This window comes from Balaenoptera borealis (assembly GCF_965194805.1).
Source record: "Balaenoptera borealis genome assembly, chromosome: 2".
NCBI classification, from domain to species: Eukaryota; Metazoa; Chordata; class Mammalia; order Artiodactyla; family Balaenopteridae; genus Balaenoptera; species Balaenoptera borealis.
In genome coordinates, this window is record NC_138867.1 from 160681613 (window position 1) to 160701851 (window position 20239).

Consider the following 20239-nt stretch of genomic DNA (forward strand, 5'->3'; position numbering starts at 1 on the left):
AGCACTGCAGTGGTAGTGCCAATATAGGTCATATTTTCAGTTGCATCTCCTTTCTGGACTAGGAGCGCCCCTAACTACTCATAAGCCTTAAAATCCTAATTATTGGGTAGACCAGCGGCAGACTGGAGTGACACGAAATTAAGGTTGACTTTTAAGAAAATAGGCACATGTCTTGTACTGCTCTATTAGATACACTTTGGCATTTTGCAGAGCCCAAATGAATTACAGAAGAGACACAGGTACTGTTACTACATCACATGCCTTCTAAAAATTCTGGAAGACGTGGGGAGTCCCACATCATTTCTTTGGGACTAGAGACGTTGCCAAGGACTAAAATTGATGATGCATAGAAGGAGAACCCTCCAAAACTAACTCCTCTGCTTTGCTGACCCAAAGGAAGCCAAAGGAAAGAGACTCTCTCACTCCAAGTAACTCCCTAAACTAACAATGTTTAGAAAAAACAATTATTTTCAAGATGGTTCAGAGTTGGAGGATAGCAGGCAGAGAGTAGAAACTGACTTGGATTTGATTATGGGGTCACGAGAAAGGATCAGAAATGTTCATTTTTAGTTGTTATTACTGAAGTTTTTATAAAATCCCAAGACATTCACTAGAACTTTACTAATTAAGACACGTAACCCACACACAACTAGACTACAAATACTTCTAATACATGTTTTTGGTTTTTGGTTTTTGAGAAAGAAATCTCAACTACCAAAGGTTCACCAGCTGCAGGACTTCAAAGGCAGTAATAGGAGCAATGGTCTCCAATGACTCAATTTGGAAAGAAAAATCTCTCACACAACCCACCCGTTAGACAAGATGACATATACATCTACTTCAGGACACCTTACGTTTTGGATGAATAGCCTTGAATTTACTTCACAGCCAATAGCTTGCCAGAGAAAACTTCGAGTTGGATCCTATTACTTAATACACTAAATCCACAGCTCAAAGTCCATCTCACTGGATAATTGAATATAACTAGCGATGGGAATTAAAACTGAGGATGCCAGCAGCCCTGATTTCGCTGTTATTATTTGTACTGTGTGAAATGATTTTCATATTGGCAAGTATGGGATCTCTGAAACTGTGCACTCTTCCTATCTACCATGGTACATACGATTATTTGCCCATGCACGCTCTGAGGGGCAATGTGGTACAATGAAAGGAGCCCTGAGCTTGAGTCAAAACCAGTTCTAGTGCCAGCTCTGCCACTATCTGGCTGAAGACCTTGGACCATACTTTAGGTCTAAGTTTACTCATTAATTTATTTAATAACCATGATTTGATCACAGACCTAAAAGAACACAACATTGCTCAGCTGTAAAAGGGGGGAAACTAGACCTAGTTTATAGACCTGGTGTTAGATTTAAATGCGATAATGGGTGTACTTTGCATCCAAGACACATTGGTGCTAGTCTTCTTCTACCGCAACTATCAGGCACTGTGTTCAGTCTAAAACACCACTGCAGGGAGCACACTGGAAGCCCTCATCACGTTTGTCATCACTGGGTAAAGCCTCTTGCCTCTTAGTCGGTAAAATCCATGAAGGCCAGGATTTTCTTCTTTCTAATACACAGACACATCCTCTGAACCTGCATGTGCCTCAGCGCCTAGTAAGCACTTAATAAATAATTGTTGAATGAATAAATTCTCTTTTATTCCTTAAAATAACTCTGGATCAACTAATATTTTTACCACTTTACAGTGAGGAGGCTGAATAATGAGATAAACTGTCTATAAAATCAGGTGATAAGTCCCTTCCAATTCCACAATGCTATCTATAGTTTTTATATTTTCCAATAGTTCATCATTATATCATTCTTCCTAAATAATTGCTACTTACTCACATTTATTGGTTATTGCTTAAATAATAGCAAGAGTCTCAAACTATAAAATCTACTCCTATCTTTAAGGAAAATAAAATATTTGAACTGTAAAAAAAATCATTTGTTTCTAAGAAAACTTTATTCTCACATCTACACACAAACTATCTAATGAGGTTATTCTTAAGAAACTCTTCCAAGTAATTTTCCCAACCTGAACTTCCATATCCTTTTTCCCAAATAAGAAGCGAAATAAACAATCAGTCAAGAGTGATATTAAAAACATGGGGGCAATCCTGTCCCTAAAACATTTCTTCACCAAAATTTGGATTCTTTCACTTTCAGAGCAGCAAGATCATCTTTTTTACTATCTTTCAGAAGATAACTGTAGCTTCCCTAGTCTGGGGCCCTAAATGAGAAAGACCTGGGTTAGATGCAGCCAATGTCACAGGGTCTCCTGGCTCTGAATCAGTATTTTCACACACTCCCAATCATAAATGCCCCAGAGACCTCCTATCCCCAAAACGGACACTGCTGTATCTCAAGTTCAGGTTTACAGAATGATGGCCTCCTCCAAGGCCTTCCTTAGAAAACGTATTCCCAAATTTGCCATCTCACCTCACGCTTCCTTCTCCAAAAGCAGCCTACTCTTTACCACTTATAAGTCTTCTCCTCTAGAGGGCTGAATGTATATTGGGGCACTCAGCAGATATTACACTCTACTCCATCAAAAGGATCTCATAAATTTGTTTTCATTTAGTAATTAACATTCCTCTAGACTCGCAGAAGTGCTGAGGGCAAAGTCATAACGCTTTTAATGGCAAAATCAAAATGGAAGCCCAGGTCAGACTTCACATCTAATGCTGTTGCTGGCAGACCCAGGGATTTTGAGACCGAGCAAGATGATTTTATCATTAAGGCATCACCACTGCTGTGCAGGGAATTTCTCTTTCATTACACCTCAGCTCCCTCCCACCTCAAAACGCTGCGTAGAGTTCTAACGTACTCTGAAACCACAGCAACTTATGACAGAGCAGCCATCATGATGACCTGTAAGTCATCAAGATACATATCAACCACTGGCTATGTTATTAATACCTGAAGTATCAAATTTGCTAAGGAAGCAAAAAGGAGCTTCATTCTTCCTCAAGGGGAATCAGAAACCAGTATGTTCAAGAGAGGATTTCCATAGGAAAACCGCCCCTGCCACAGACAGCACCTACCATCAACATGTTTATGGGCAAACACAGTATCAGAAAAACATGCTGTGAGTCTTAGAAACAGCATATGCCTCATTTCATACGGGCTGCTATGGTGCTAGGCATTGTTTTCTGTTTTTTTGGGTTTTTTTACTGCATTTCAGAGAAATAACCGTAAAATGAAGGTCTATAACCAGCATATAACACAATAAACAACAGCATCAACTTCTGCACCCTTTTTGTGAATGGTTTCCCTATGCTTTAATTGAAAATGTAAGTTTTAATATGCTTTGCGTTTTCTCTCAAAATAGTTTGGGACCAATTCTATTCTAAGACTTCTGTATTTACCATCTCCATCCAAGGTCCAAAGATTACAGAATTTACAAATGAAGGACACCCCCTACACACACACACACACACACACACACACACACACACACACACACACACACACACAAACGTCAGTAATAGAGGAGCTATGACAACAAAATTCCTGAATGACAGAAAGAAACACAGAGGACAGTGGCTTGAAACAGCAATGGTGGTCACCACAAGCTTTGTCCTAGAGTTCAGCTCAGGTCTTTCTGAAAGCCTGGACCAAAAATTCACAAAAACAAGAAGCAGTAACACAGTTCACATAACTTTCCTGAGCTTAAATATATAATAGATCCGGGTAACTGTCCAACCTAGGTTGTATCTTCAGGGAATCTCAAACTCTCATAAAAAACCAAGGTTTCTGGCTCAAGAAAAGGCTTAAAGTTAGAGATGAGCATTGTTAAATCACTGGTTCCTATTCACATTTCAACCCTTGAAATAACGTTTCACTACTTGTCTCAGTCACCAGCGACTCCAGTCTGTCTTGAGAAAGCTCACACGCCTCCCTGGACTCAGCCATCTCCTTCTCACCGACAGGTCAGGTCCAATACAACCAAAGCTTAATTCACTTTAAAAGATATGTGGGCTTCCCTGGTGGTGCAGTGGTTGAGAATCTGCCTGCCAATGCAGGAGACACGGGTTCGAGCCCTGGTCTGGGAAGATCCCACATGCCGCGGAGCAACTGAGCCCGCGAGCCACAACTACTGAGCCTGCGCGTCTGGAGCCTGTGCTCCACAATAAGAGAGGCCGAGACAGTGAGAGGCCCGCGCACCGCGATGAAGAGTGGCCCCCGCTCGCCACAACTAGAGAAAGCCCTCGCACAGAAACGAAGACCCAACACAGCCAAAAATAAATAAATAAATAAATAAAAGATATGTGAACTATTATTCAAGGACAGTAGCTGTCTGTTCACAGAAGCTTCATCCACATCAAGGCAGCTGAGTTTGTGAGCTTGATTTTTGTATTATTCTTTCATTCTGTCAAAATTCAAGTTTACAGATATTTCTACTTTCAGTCTATTCTTTAATAAATGTCCCACTCAGTGTAAGACAGGACTCAGAGTTTCAATGACATAACTGTATATTTTCCCAAGAAAATTGTTTATGTACCTTTCCATAAATGTTTTAACTTTTTCACCTAGAATATAAAATCCTTGAACAAAATGTCTGTCTTCTATAGTTTAGCAAGATACATGCTCAACACAATTTCCAAATCACTTTTAGTACCAATTTTAACCATGAAGAACAATGAAAATTCTACTGTAAATTATCAAATATATGGAAGCAAATATATAAATGAAATTCTTCTGTCATTTAGTACAAAGAAGAGAGATACAAATATAGGATAATTTCTCAAATGAGTTTCAACTACTTAATGTGCTACCTTAAAGCATATTCACAAACAATAGAAATAATCAATCTGAAGAACTGGATTCATCTCTATACACAAGGGACATTTTTATACAGTTTCTCGAAGAATTAGCCACACAAGCACAATAGGTACCATAAAGATTAAAAGAAAGTAAATGCATTAAAAATACTTCAGTTTATTAAAAGGAACGGTTCCTATTTTATAGGTATACACATCTATTTTTATAGAAAAGAACACATCTATTTTTATTCTAATTTCCATGACTCACTCCCCACCCATTCACCAAGGAGATAGATAACAGTTGATCCTATTTTTCACCTTTTAATTTATTCTACCTGGAGAAATAAAATTCATCATTGTCCTATGTTATTTTCCCTCCCCTTTGGACATTTATCCACGAAATAAACATCTACTACCCACTGCTGTTAAGCAGTGTGCTGGGTCCTGGGGCTCCATCCCAGTCTCCTCCGCTGATTTCCCCTATTTGCCCCAATTTCTAAGCGCTGAAGTGTCCCAGGACTCAGCCCTGTCTCATCCTCAAGTCAGTCTACACATGCTCACTTGGTGGTCTCAGCTAGTCTCCTGGTCTAATTAGCATCTATCCTATGCTGACCACCCCCATATTTATATATACTGCAGACCTCTTTCCTGGGCTCCAGTTTCACATATGGACTCACCAACTCATCCTCTGCCAATAGATGTTTTACAGATCTCGAACGTTTAACAGGCCCAACTAACTGCAGATCTTCTCCACCAAACCTCCTTTCAAAGGATGAAGTTGATGACAACTTCGTCCTTCTAGTTAGTTAGGCTGAAATCCTTGAAATCATCCTGACACCTCTTTCTGTCATACCCCACATCCAAGCTATCAACAAACGTCTCTTGGAAGGCTGGCCAAGGAGACACTTTGACGTAAGCTTCTGCCCAATCCTGACGCCTCTGCCTCCCTCCCACTATGTTGTTCCCAAGGGCACATGCTTACAAGTATTCTACACACTAAACCCTGTCTGAGTCTACTTCCCAAATGATCCAAATGCTTCAAGTCTTCACTACAAACATCCATTACAATATTGTGCATAGAACAGCTTATCCCTACTAGAAATAAAACAAAGGATGATTTTAGCTGATCTACGTGTAGAATCATATAGTTATAGATTCAGAGATTAAGGATATTTCTTGTCTTCTTTACAAGGACACTGATTGCCTCATGCTGCCTTACTACTCTTTTTGTTTATCCTTCATGCAGCAATGAAAGGCTTTAAGTAAATCTTATCCATTCAAGTCCAACTGGTATTTTTTCTTTCTCTTCCCTGAGGAGCATCTTTTTTCTATACTACCACTTCTCTATTACTTCAGTTATTCACTGCATTTAGTTGTTTATCTTATTTTTTTCAGAAATATTCCTTCATAACAAGGAGGTGCTAAAAACCTCATTTCACAAGTAGGTATGAAAAAGAAATATCTTGAACACCTTTCCTAAAAAGAAATCTAAAGGTAGGTAATTTAGTACATAAGCCTTCAGGAAAGCATTAGAAGAAAGTAAGACAAAGTCAAATATTAACAATTTACTGAACATAAATTCTCATTACACAAAATAGTATCTCTCCTTATAACTTCAAAATATTAATAGGGCCACACAGCAAAATATCAAGTGTCAGATGCAGCTAGACTACAAAATGTTATGTTTTTATTTTAGAAGTATGTTTTTTATTACTGCTGAAACGAGAATTTTAGAAAAAAAACTACCATCAGTTTCTTAACATGTAATTTATTTGTAAAAGTCAACCAAAACAATCTGAATTCAATCATCAGCTCAGGAAGCAGATTCCATGACATTTTTTTCCCCTAAATGCTAAACGACACAGGCAGCGATAAAATATGCAGAGAAAGAACCATGTCACAGAAGATGTGACAATTTTGATAAATGATGATAAACTGTGATGTAGAACAGCCGTTTGTAAGCTGCTGTTTTCAAAAACATGTATTTTAATGATGATTTTTGCCAAATATCATTTTAGAGAGATATTCTGTAATAAAACCATTGACAAACAAAATTGGTACCTTATTATAAATTAGAACAGAAATGTATTTAAGTTTTCAGCAAACTTGTAATTTTGCTTTGAATGAGAATGCATTTTAGATCCAGTCAGTTCCTTACAATGTTAAACACAGTCATCATCTGACCCAGAAATCCCACTCCGAGGTATAAAACAGAAATTAAAACATACTTTCACACAGACCCTTGTACATGAATGTTCATACATGCAACATTATTCATAAAAGACAAGAAGTGCAAACAACCCAAATGTCCATCAAGTGACATATAATATCAATAGAACAGAATATTATTCAGCAATAAGAAGGAATAAAGTACTGATACATGCTACAATACGGATGAACCTTGAACATATTATATTAAGGAAGCCAGTCACAAGAGGCTACATATCATTATGTTTATATGAAATATAAATTCTATTTATATGAAATGCCCAGGATAGGCAAATCCATAGAAATAAGATGTAGATAAGTGGTTGCCTAGGGTTGAGAGTGTAGAGGGAATGGAGAATAATTGCTAATGGATATAGGGTTGCTTTCTGGGGTAATGAAATGTTCTAGAATTGTGCACGGTGATGGCTGCACAACTCTCTGGCTATACACAACCTCTGAATTGTACACTTTAAGTGGGTGAACTGTATGTGAACTACATCGCAAAAAAGCTATTTATAATGCCAGTTAAAAAGGCCAGTCAGGGGCTTTCCTGGTGGCGCAGTGGTATAGAATCCACTTGCCAATGCAGGGGACACGGGTTCGAGCCCTGGTCCAGGAAGATCTCACATGCTGCGGAGCAACTAAGCCCACGAGCCACAACTACTGAGCCCAAGTGCCACAACTACTGAAGCCCGCGCGCCTAGAGCCCACGCACCGCAATGAAGAGTAGTCCCCGCTCGCCGCAACTAGAGAAAGCCCACACACGGCAACAAAGACCCAACGCAGCCAAAAATAAATAAATAAATAAATCAATTTACTTTTTAACAAAAGGGCCGGTCATGTTGTAGCTGTTTATAACTTGTATAGACTTTTCAAAGTCTAAATCCCTAATTATCAAAATATGTTTCTTACTGTCCACAAACCTCATTTCATTTCCTTACATAAAACCATCTGCCTATTCCACTATAAATACTACACGTAGTGAAAGAAAGTGCTTCTAAAATTAAATTATGTTTTCAAAACAGATTTCTCCTTAATATATTTAATTTTAATGATTCGCATGTGAATTATCCACACTTTCCATTAACTACGGTTAAATTTTCAATCTCAGATAAGTATCCCCCAATACAAAAGCACATTAACAGGCCATTCCTCTCCCAACACAAGCTGTGTGGACTAAATTTTTAACGTATTAGCTTGAATTTTAAAAAGCAAAATTAAGGAGGCAGATCTGTAAGAAAAGCAAGCATATGAAGTCTCAGAATTTTAGAATGGAAAATATTTTCAAGACTGATCCTCTTCAGGACTACTGAAACTTTAATATCTAAGAACTAACCCCAGGAATTTTGTGATATTCTCATATCACCTTACTTTTAAAATTTTTATTGGAGTATAGTTGATGTACAATGCTGTGTTACTTTCTGCTATACATACCTTACTATTTTGCCTTATTATTTATATTTACATTAAGTTGATTCCTTTCCTTTTTTTTTTTTAACTTAGCAATGTATGACACAACATCAGTGAACTTATGGGTTTGGTAAGCTATCTGTACTAGTCTAACAAACATTACAATAAATAAAATTTTAAATGGTGATGTGTCTATCACTTAAAAACATCTTGCACATGATCAGTACTACATATACCACACTTTGGGAAATACTGATCTAGTTTTATCTTCTAATTTTATGGGTGAGAAAGTTGAACTTCCTGGTGACTCTCAAAAGTCTGTGCACATCAGAACCTCCTGGAGGGTTTGTGTTAAAATAGAGAGTGCTGGGCCCTTCCCCAAGAGCGTAGGTCTGGGGGAAGGTCTGAGAATTTACGTTTCTAACAAATATCTAAGTGGTACTAATGCTGCTGGCCCAGGGACCGCCCTTCAAAAACCACTGACCAAAACCTACTAACCCCAAATTAGTCAGACCAGAATTTAAACTAGAACCCAATCTTCTCTTAGATGCTCTTATAATTATATGCTCTATCAAACATGTTTAATGTTGTTGAATTTTATTCACCTTTCACTTAATTTTACTCTTTTCAATAAAGGTGATTATTAAATGCTAAAGATCAGGTTTATACATTTTTAAGACTTCAGAGTTGTTATAAAATAGTGATTAATAAAAATTTAAGGAAAAGAACATTACAATCACCTTTGAGGACCCTGAATCCCTTTTCTTGGTCACATACCCTCCGTTAGTCCTTTGAGATAAACATTATCTTCAAGTTTGTGTCTTATCATTCACTTGCTTTTCTTGTTAATTTTCTCATAGCTGTATCTCTAAATAACATATTGTTTAGGTTGTATGTTCTGAGCTTTATACTATATCTTTTTATGCTATTTGCTTTTTTATTCAATATGATGTTTTTGAGATGTAGCCCTCGGTTTTTATCAGTAATTCATTGCTTTCATGGCGGGACACTATTTCATCTACAAGAAAACAGCACTAAAATTGTTGACTTTTTTTTTCATTTTGAAAAAATCAGAGGTAAAAAAGAAGTTGCAAAAATAGTACAGAGAAGTCCTATGTATGCTTCATCCAGTTTCCTCCAATGGTTACATCTTACCTAACTATATTACAGTATCAAAACCAGCAAACTGGTTTTGGGACAATGCTTGTGTATAGTTTCATGCCATTTTATTATATATGCAACTCTCAATTTTTAAGTTCTTTTTTTTTTTTTTTTTCCTCGCGGGCCGCCCAGGCCGCGAGACCAAGAGCCGCGGGGGCCGGGCCGGCGCGCCGCCCCCGCCCCGCCTCAGGCCGCCCGCGCTTGGGCCGCCGCCCGGCGACGCGAGGCCAGTCCCACCCCGCCCCCACCCCCGCCGCCGGCCCGGGGGTCGCTCACCTTCCGCGTTGCCCCAGACCACCATGCCCGGGCACAGCCGCCTCCTCCGGCCTCGCTGGCCCCGCCGCCGCCACACGGTGCCCTCGCCTGGGGAGGGGAGAAGGGCCGGGAAGGAGTCGCACTGCCGCGCCGCGGTCCACGCTCGCCCCACGCTCGCAGCGGCCACACTGAGCGCGCCCAATGGCTGCTCTGTCCCTCCCCCTCCGACGGGCGCGCGCGCCGCGGCTCCGCCCCGCCCCTCCCCCTGCGGCGGCCGGCACGCTCCCAGGCTCCTCCCCGCCCTTCCCCACCCGCGGCGGTTCCGGCCCCGGCTCGCACTCCGCCCCGCGCTGCGCAAGTGCCCGCCTCGCGCCTAGCCTCGGGCGACCCTGAACCACCTGCGCGGCGCCCCTCCCAGGCCCGCCCGCGGAGGTCAGCTCCTCCGCTGCACGTGACCGTCTCGCTCGCGGGGGCGGAGAGGAGCGCGGCGCCGGCCCGCCTTCCGCATCCCGAGACCTGCGCGCCTCTCGCTGGGGTTGATGCGCTGTTCTCCTCTCTGCGAGTCCCCGCCCCGCGCTGCACTCCCCAGTCCGGGAGGACACTAGTTCAGGGACTGACCATGCTTAATCAAGATCATTCTATTGATATTAATGAATATCTGAGTTACTTCCTTTATTCCCCCCCCCCCCGCCAATTAAAGACAATGCTCCTACCTATTAGAAAAATGAAAATCCAAACACTGACAGCCCCAAATACTTGCAAGAATGTGAAGTAATAGGAACGCTCATTCATTGCTGGTGGGAATGCAAAATAGTACAGCCATTCTGGAAGAGAGTTTGGCAGTGTCTTACAAAACTAAACATACTCTTACTATACGATCCAGCAATCGGACTCCTTGGTATTTACACAAAGGAGTTGAAAACTTGTGTCCACATCAAAAACCTGGACACAGATGTTTCATAGCAGCTTTATTCATAATTGCCAAAACTTGGAAGCCACCAAGATGCCCTTCGGTAGATGAATGGGTAAACAAACTGGTGCATCCAGATAATGGAATATTATTCAGCACTAAAAAGAAATAAGCCATCAACCCATGAAAAGATATGCAAGAACTTTAAACGCTTATTACTAAGTGAAAGAAGCCAATCTGAAAGGCTACATACTCTTTGATTCCAACTAAGTGATACCATAATGGTGGATAATGTCATTAGTCAAAACCCATAGAACATACAACACCAAGCGTGAATCCTAATGTAAACTATGGACTTTGGGTGCTAATGAAGTGTAAATGTAGATTCATCAATTGTAACAAATATACTTCTCTGCTGAGTAGTTGATAATGGTGGAGGCTATACATATGTGGGAACAGGGGGTACGTGGGAAATCCCCGTACCTTTCACTCAATGTTGTTGTGAACATAAAACTGCTCTAAAAAAATAAAGTCTACAAACTTTAAGCTATAAGATGAATAAGTTCTGAGGTTCTAATGTATAGCATGGTGACTAGTTGATAACACTGCAATGTATAACTATAATTTGCTAAGAGAACTTAAAGGTTGACCCCAAAACATATACATATATATTTATATATTCCCCTTTACCATAAATGTACGGCTGTGCTCCTGGCTTCTCTAATCTCTTCCAATCATCTATTTTTATTTCTGCTCAGTACCATGCTGTCTTAATTGGTAGAGTTTTATAATAGCGAGTCTTAATATCTAGTAGGTCAAAAATCCCCAATTCACTCTTCCATTTGCTGCTAAGAATCAGCTCGCATGTTCTATGTGGGGGAGGGAGGTGAAGGAAATTCATTTTAGCTTCATAAAACCTCTAAAACAATTTGGGGAGAATCACATCTTCTGTGGATTGAAATTTTCTATTGAAATAAGATTTATTTCTCCATTCCTTTAGTTTTTCTTAAGTGTCTTTGTTCTATAATTTTCTCCATATAGTTGTTGCCTATTCTTGCTAGAGTTATTCCTAGGTACTTTATAATTGTGATAATATTATAAATGGTATCTCATTGCCTTTTCTAAATAGTTGTAGCAGAGTACAGAAATGCAATTGATTTTGTATATTGATTTTGTTTGCAGTATACTTGCTAACCACTTTTATTCATTCGAATACTTCATCTGTAGATTCTTTTGGTTTTTCTACAGGGACAAGATATCCTCAATGACTAGTGATAGCAGTTTCTTCTTCTCCAATGCTAAGAATTCTTCTTTTTCTTCCTGTGTAAGACTTCCTATATAATGCTGCAAAGAAGGATTATCTTATCTTGTTGGTGAAAGGCGTCTTATCTTGTTTCCAATATTAAAAAAGAATGTTTTCAGTGTTTCACCATTAAATATCACATCTGCTGAATATTTATACCTTCTAATGATAGTCTGTTCATTTTGTATCATGAATAGACACTGAATGTTATGGAATGCATTTTCTACATCTCCTGAGATTAAATTTTTTTTAAATCAAGAATTCAGTGGGGGACAGATGGATTGAGAGTTTGGGGTTAGCAGACGCAAACTATTATATATAGGATGGATAAACAACAAGGTCCTACTATACAGCACAGGGAACTAAATTCAATATCCTGTGATAAACCATAATGGAAAAGTATGAGAAAGAATGCATATATATGTAACTGAGTCTCTTTGCTGTACAGCAGAAATTAACATTGTAAATCAACTGTACTTCAATAAAAAACTTACTCTGCACCCATAATGTGTCACACTGTTCTAGACAGTAGAGGTAAAGCAGTGACCAAACAGATGAAAACACTTGCCCTCAGGGAGTTCACCTTGTATTAAAGGAGAACAAACACAATGAATAAATAAAATGCATAGTTTGTTGCATATTGATCAACACAAAAGGCAAAAATGAAGTAGAGAGGGGAACAGGTAGTGTGGGGAAGGAGGTCTGCAACTTCAAATGCAGTGGTAGGAATGGGTGTCATTGACAAAATGACACCTGGCAAGAGCCTGCAAGCAGAAACAAGAGCATAGCTTGTATGCAGTAAGCACTGCAAGGCAATATGAAGTTCTGTTACAAATTCTGTGAAGGAAAAGTGAATTTCTGAGTAGGTTCACTGGAAAATATAAATGTTAACATACTATTTTAGTTGCTAATTCCCTATCACAAGCAATGAAGCTTAAAAATCTTACATCAACTATTAAGTAAATTAAAAAAACAGCTGAAACCATTATAACCACCAGTAGTACCAAAGTAGCATTCTTATTAAAAGTGTGAAAATAACCATTTCAACATAGAATACAGAAAGATAACAAAAGTTATTCTGTTGTTCAAAGTAAATTATTATAAAATTTCAACTTGGGTCACAGAAGCCTATCAAAAAAATAAGTATGGGAAAAGCATAAATGGAAAAAAGAAATATTCACAAGTACAAGACCTAAAACTCATTGTAAGTACTCCCCATAAGTTATCTGACCCAATCCAGGGCTAACACTCTAAAGAAACATGAAAACAAAAAGACAATCACTCAGAGACCAGATGACAGAAAGAGGAAAGGAATCGTTTCAAAGATGTGTTACAGAAAGTTCAAGTACAAAATTTTCAAATGAATATTGAGAATGCAAAAGGAAAAAAGACCCAGCAAGTCTAACTAGCAATGAAATAAATAAGCAAAGACAAAAAGAGAAGTACATCTAAACACACAAAGACTGACCAAAAGAGAATAAGGAAACTCCTAAACCAAAAGGTCACAGAGGTGTCCTATCCAACATTAGCTCATGGGATGATGATAGGTGTTTATGCGGGGAGGGGAGGGGGTGAATAGGTCAAAGTTAATCTATTAGATTCTTTATGCAGTACATCTCAGAATCTTTCAAAATGCCACTGCGAATTATGAATCACTAACCTACTTTGGGGGTAGGGTATGGGGGGCACAGAGTAAGTACGCATAAGAATGTAGTCTTTCCCATGCCAGCTCACCACGGAACCGTTTATTTTGGCCAAAAACAAAAGTCTGTGAGAAAAATGTTGTCCTAAAGGATGGTAAGACAGATGAAATTCATAAATCGCTTTGTAGAGTTAAAGGAATGCTAAAAAAAAAAAAAAATTTAAGGACTTTCTGGTTGTTGTTTTTTTCTTTTATTATTGGTAGAAAGCCAGCCAAGAATCAGTTGGACTTACAAACATGAGTACATGGATGAATAAAAGATAGAAAAGAGAATAAATCAAAATTCTGATATATTTTACTGAAGAGGATATTTGGATACAAATGTTGTTATGAAGCAGTCCAACTATGCTAAAGTAAAGAAAGAAAAATGCAAGGGTTGTACTCGTCCTAACTGACAAAAGTGAAATAAATCACCAGGATGGAATGGTATCCAACCAGAGTTCTGGATGCTCTTGAGGACGACTATGAATCTGTAGGCAAAGTTAGATAGAATCATCCAAATAGCCCCAAATTTGGCTCCTACAAAGGCTCCGGAGAAGACCCAATAAAATAAGATTCATTGTGGATTTGTTGGAAGTATAGGGTAGGTTGAGGGAATTTTTAATTAAGAATAGACTCAGACACTGAAGTAAAAATAACCTAATAGAAGAAACACCGTAAAGTCATAGAATCTATAGATATCTGTATTAATTCTATATCTATAGGTAGATTCTGTATCTATAAAGAGAAATAGATATAAAACACCTGAAATTTTTTGAAGTGGTAAATAAACTGAGGCAGGAAATAATATTTTAGACTTTCGACACATCTTAGACAACATTCTTCAACAAAGGCTTAAAATATTAAATCACTATCAAAAGAAATATTCTGCCCCAGATAGGAAAGTGGCTTGGTGGCAGAAAACAAAAGGAAGAAATAAGCAAAATTTCAAATATAGTTTATCTCGGGATATTAGTGAAAACTAGTCTCATTTGTATAATATTGAAAAATGGAGCACACGGCAAATGTTCAGGTTTAGAAATGAGCAGTGAAATGCCAAGCGCCAGAGATAACCGACGGAGAGTTATTTATTTATTTAGTACAGTCCTGGCAATGACAAGGGTCATAGCCAGTATGATCCACGACATTCAAGGAAGCTCTCCACGTGCCAAACACCACCTGAGTCACTGTATGTGCATGACTTTGTTTAGTCTTCACAACTTCCTACAGAAGTAATTGCCATTTTATTCCATGAGTTTACAAGCTAGACAGTAAAGGCTCAGAGAGGAAAGTAACTCCCCCAAAGATCACTAAGGTAAGTAGGTGGCAGTAATAGTAGCTACTAAATGATAGAGCTAAAATTTGAAACCTGGCAACTGACCCCAGAATCCTTACCTACTTTGGGGGTAGGGTATGGGGGGCACAGAGTAAGTACGCATAAGAATGTAGTCTTTCCCATGCCAGCTGACCACGGAACCCTTTATTTTGGCCAAAAACAAAGCACTGCGAGAAAAATGCTGTCCTAAAGGGTGGTAAGTCAGATGAAATTCATAAATCACTTTGAAAGGTTAAAGGAATGCTAAAAAAAAAAAAAAAAAAAAAAAATTAACTACTGCACCAATGGTTCTCAAACTTGAGCATGCATCAGAATCACCTGGAAGGTGTGTCAAAGACAGACTGCTGGGCCCCATCCCCTCGAGTTTCTGACTAAGCAGATTTTGTGGGTTCCGAATTTCTATTTCTAACAAACTGATGTTTCTGCTCAAGGGCCCACACTTGGAGAAATATGGTCCTAAGCCACAGGTGGTGAAACAAGAGATCACGATAAGAATGGTCTCGGGAAAAGGAGAAAACCTAGGTGAAGAAAGCTGGCGTGGAATTAAGGAAAGGAGGGATGAATCATCCAGTAAATGGGGTCCAGCTAAAATCACATGGAAATTTTCCTGGGCCTTTTGCTCCCTGGGTGGGCAAAGAGTCTTCCTGGGACCTCAAACAGCCTAAAACTATTCAACCCAGCTTCGGGCACAGTAGAAATTTAATGGCAAAAGGATGTCCCCACGTTCAGGATCTCTGTACTCTGGCTACCACCACAAACCTTACCCACTGACAATGCCTAGAACTCCTTTAACAGGAAACAAAACGTTTTACTTTGTAGCAAGAAATAGAAGCTGGAGAAGGAAATAAGTCCTAAAAAGTGAATATATATCGCTGTCTACAGATCTCATTCCAAATGTAAATGACTGCTTATAGATTAACCATAGGTCTAACATAACATGGCATGTCTAATATGCTTAAAATTACAAAAATTCAGTTTTATTACTTTGGAGAGGAAGCATGATGCTACATGCAAGGCAACAAATTTGATGTTAGAAATCCTATATTTGGGGATAAATGACTTCTGACAAGTCTTTTTTTGTTTCTTTGTTTATATTTTATTTTTGTCTGCGTTGGGTCATCGTTGCTGCACGTGGGCTTTCTCTAGTTGCGGCGGGCGGGGGCTACTCCTCGTTGCGGTGCACGGGCTTCTCATTGCAGTGGCTTCTCTTGTTGCAGAGCACAGGCTCTAGGCACGTGGGCTCAGTAGTTGTGGCTCGCGGGCTCTAGAGCGCAGGCTCAGTAGTTGTGGCGCATGGGCTCAGTGGCTCCGCGGCATGTGGGATCTTCCCGGACCAGGGCTCGAACCCGTGTCTCCTGCATTGGCAGGCGATTCCTAACCACCGTACCACCAGGGAAGTCCAGACGTTTTCTTCATACGTAGAAAAGGAGCAGTAGGGACTTCCCTGGTGGCACAGTGGTTAGGAATCGCCTGCCAATGCAGGAGACACGGGTTCGAGCCCTGGTCCGGGAAGATCCCACATGCCGCGGAGCCACTGAGCCCATGCGCCACAACTACTGAGCCTGTGTGCCACAACGACGGAAGCCCGCGCGCCTAGAGCCCGTGCTCCGCAACAAGAGAAGCCAGCGCAATGAGAAGCCCGCGCACCGCAAGAAGAGTAGCCCCCGCCCGCCTCAACTAGAGAAAGCCCACGCGCAGCAACGACCCAACGCAGCCAAAAATAAATAAATATAAAATTAATTTATTTTTTTAAAAAAGGAGCAGTAATTCCCCACAGAGATGTGAGGATCAAAAGGGATCCTATTTGTGAAAGCATTTGGTCAATTATAACTCACTTTTTCAATTATAAGGTGTTAGGACTACTTCGGGGAGTAACACGTTTTATACAAGCTGTTACTAGATGTGCACTGTATTCAAGTTTAGGGTGCATATTAACGTCCAGTGTCATTTATACACAAGAGATGCCTTCTAGGCTCAAGAGACAAAAGTTACAAGTGATAATCAGGCATTCATGAAGCTGGGATTTGATAACGTTTCTCCCAGTCTAAACGCAGTGGGAAAAATCCAGAACTGAAAGTGGACACAAACTACTTAGTATTTTAGGAAAGCAGGAGAGACACAACAGGATTGGGGAGAAGTATCAAGTCTATCAGAAGCTCTCAGGGACGCCTGGTGTCTACCTACAGAGGCTGCAACCAGCATATTCTTAGGACAAAACCCTAAGGTAGTGGGTGGTTTTTGGTTTGGTTTTTCGTTGCCTGAGAGTGAGCTACTGTCCCGATATCTCACTCTAAAACCTATAGAAAGAGAAGGGCTGTGTTCCTCCAGCTGTGGCACCTCAGGGTAGGGTCCTCTACCTAAGGCTCTGAAAAAGTAAGGAGGGCACAGTGCTACCTCATAGTACAAAAAGGTACATGAAAGACCTATGTTCTACTTCCTCTGCTGCTGGCAGGCACTAAGATGAGGAAGAGATGCTCAGAAGGCCATGGCATGGTGATGGAGGAGTCCAGTCTGGCTGCGGCACCTTCACGACCTTAGGAAAACTGTCGGCAAGCTTTCATTAGAGTAGGTTCAGGCCACAACGTGCATATTCATCTTTCATCTGTTTAAACAAGGCACTAAATAGTAGGTGTCACTGGTCACTTCCTATTGAACAAAGCCTACAAGATTTTAGGTAAGCATCAAGACACTGATGTTGGGTCAGGCGAAGATTTCTTAGCTATGACACCAAAAAGTATATTGATAAAAGAAAAAAATAAGCTGGGCTTCATTCAGATAAAAAATAATGCATTTCAAAAGACACCATTAAAAAAGTAAAGACGTGCCATGAACTAGGAAAAAATATTTGAAAATCATATATCCAATAAAGGACTTGTATCCAATAATAACAAGCGTTGGCAAGGATACGGAGAAACTGGAATCCTCATGCATTGCTGGTGGAATTGTCAAATTCGAAACTGCTACTTTGAAACACTGATTCATCATATGACCCAGGTAATTACCCCTAGGTAACCACCCAAGTGAAATTAAAACTACATGCACACATCAGCCAGAGCGGCGAAAACGTGGAAACAAACCAAATGTCCATTAATTGGTGGATGGATAAATAAAATGTAGTATATCCATACTATAGAATATTCTTTGGCAATATGATACATGCTACTGCATAACCTCAAAAACATTACGCTAGATAAAAGAAGCTAGACACAAGAGACCACATACGGTATGAGCCCATTTATATGAAATGTCTACAAAAGGCAAATCTATAGAGGTAAGAAGTAAATTATCGGTTGAATGGGTCTGGGGGTGCGAATGAGAGTGATTCCAAATAGGCACAAGGTTTCTTTTGGAGGGTGATGGAAATGTTCAAAAATTAGATTACATGATAGGTGCATACAACTCTATAAATTCACAGATTTTACTAAAAACCACTGAATTGCATGTACTTCAAAAGAGTCAATTGTATGGCATGTGAATTATACATCAATACAACTGTTTAAAAAATAAAGAAATTTAAAAGAGAAGTCAGGGACAGCCCTGACCCCAAACTTCACTATGAAATGTTAACATATTTACACAGAAATCTGCCACTTCTCCTGATGTCGCCCTTCCAGAAACTTGACTCTTAGGATGACAAAGAACACGAACAACGAGTAAGAGACCTCCAAACAGGGTCTAAGATAGCCGTGGCTCATTTATGCAGTTTAGACTACAGGAGAAAATGGAAGTCCTCCCCTCGCCCCTACCCAGCCTGAGATGAAAACTTAATGACTCATAGGTACAAATGCAGGGCACCTAATTTTAAGCTCGATTATCTGGTTTTCCTCAGCAGCTACATTAACTAAGTGACAGTTAATACTGAGGATGGGATCAGAAGCAAACTATCAAAGCACAGGCCTCTGGGTCTGGTCAGCCCCTTACAACTTCACACCACTGAGGGCAGGGCAGCAACGGTACCCTGGTGGCCAAAAATGGTTATGACATCTGTTATCTGAGGCTGGAAAGAGAATCAGTTTCTCAAAATGAGGTCATCAAAATGGCCATGGGTATGCACCCATTTATGATACAGGTTCTCTTGCCTCACTCAAACCAACTGAATCAGAACCTCCAACAATGATACCTAAGAATCTGCATTTTTAACAAGCCCCCTCGATGATTCTTATGTTTTAAATTTTATTGTGCACAAGAGCCCTTTACTTAGAGAATATTAGAGATGGAAGGAACCTTGATGATCATCTAACCCAAAGTTCACATACTGTAGATGAAAACACTGGGGACCAACGATGTAACATGATTTTCAAAGATCAAATCGTTCTTTAAACTCTTTGAAAACAAAAACAAAACTATGTCTCTAGTCCTAAAAATTGTCAAGAATACTACTGACAAAAGAGAATATAAAATGTACCTTGGAAATATTTTCTTCAAAGATTGATGAAGATAACATGCTTCATCATTTAAAGGGATATGTTTCTGCTCTCAGGAAAATTAATCCAGAGCACCTCATTACCTGAAGCTGCCAACTAAATGAGTCATCGTAACAGTTAAATTATTTTTTCCTTGTTGGTATGTTCAGTTTAATTATTGCCTTTTTTCCCCAAACCTACCTCCCTTGAGAAAATGCATAGGTTACTTGACCCAAAACACCAACATTCTTACAGATCACAAGCATTAAGTCATCATTTCCTCTGAAGCCACATCTCCAGGGCTGCAAGTCATATTTTTCTATTAATGCAGCCTGAATTCTCCTGTGCGTGGGTCCTAAATCATGAGCTAGCAAGAGGGAGGAGATATGGGGATATATGTATATGTAGAGCTGATTCACTTTGTTATAAAGCAGAAACTAACACCATTGTAAAGCAATTATACTCCAATAAAGATGTTAAAAAAAAAAAAAGATTACATTCTATTGGAGGAAAACAGTCAATAAACAAATATACAAATGAATTAAAAAAAAAAAAAGTGGGTTTCTGTTTCCAGGGGCCTATTTAGCCAGTGGGTTCATCCCCCGAAACCTCAGGCTCCCTTTCATTATTCCTGCTTGATCCTGCCTTTTGATAATTTCCAGTCAAGCACTGTTGTCTTATTTTCTGCTTTAGACAAGCTTAAGGGAGAGTTTCTTAAGTCACTTGACCAAAATATATTTTGGAGCATGGAAAGAACATAGTTTCTTTGTTTTTGGGGGGGTTTTGTTTTCACAAAAG

The 20239-nt window shown here is 39.6% G+C and overlaps 1 long non-coding RNA gene across 10 annotated transcripts in view; it reads right to left on the reverse strand.

Moving 5' to 3' along the window:
* LOC309623775 overlaps positions 1-12964 on the reverse strand; it is a 103380-nt gene extending 90416 nt beyond the window's left edge. For all 10 annotated transcript variants that reach the window (XR_014241617.1, XR_014241618.1, XR_014241619.1 and 7 more), the window contains exon 1: positions 9830-12964. This is a non-coding gene — a long non-coding RNA (uncharacterized lncRNA). The remainder of the gene's footprint in view (positions 1-9829) is intronic.
* Positions 12965-20239: the final 7275 nt, after the last annotated feature.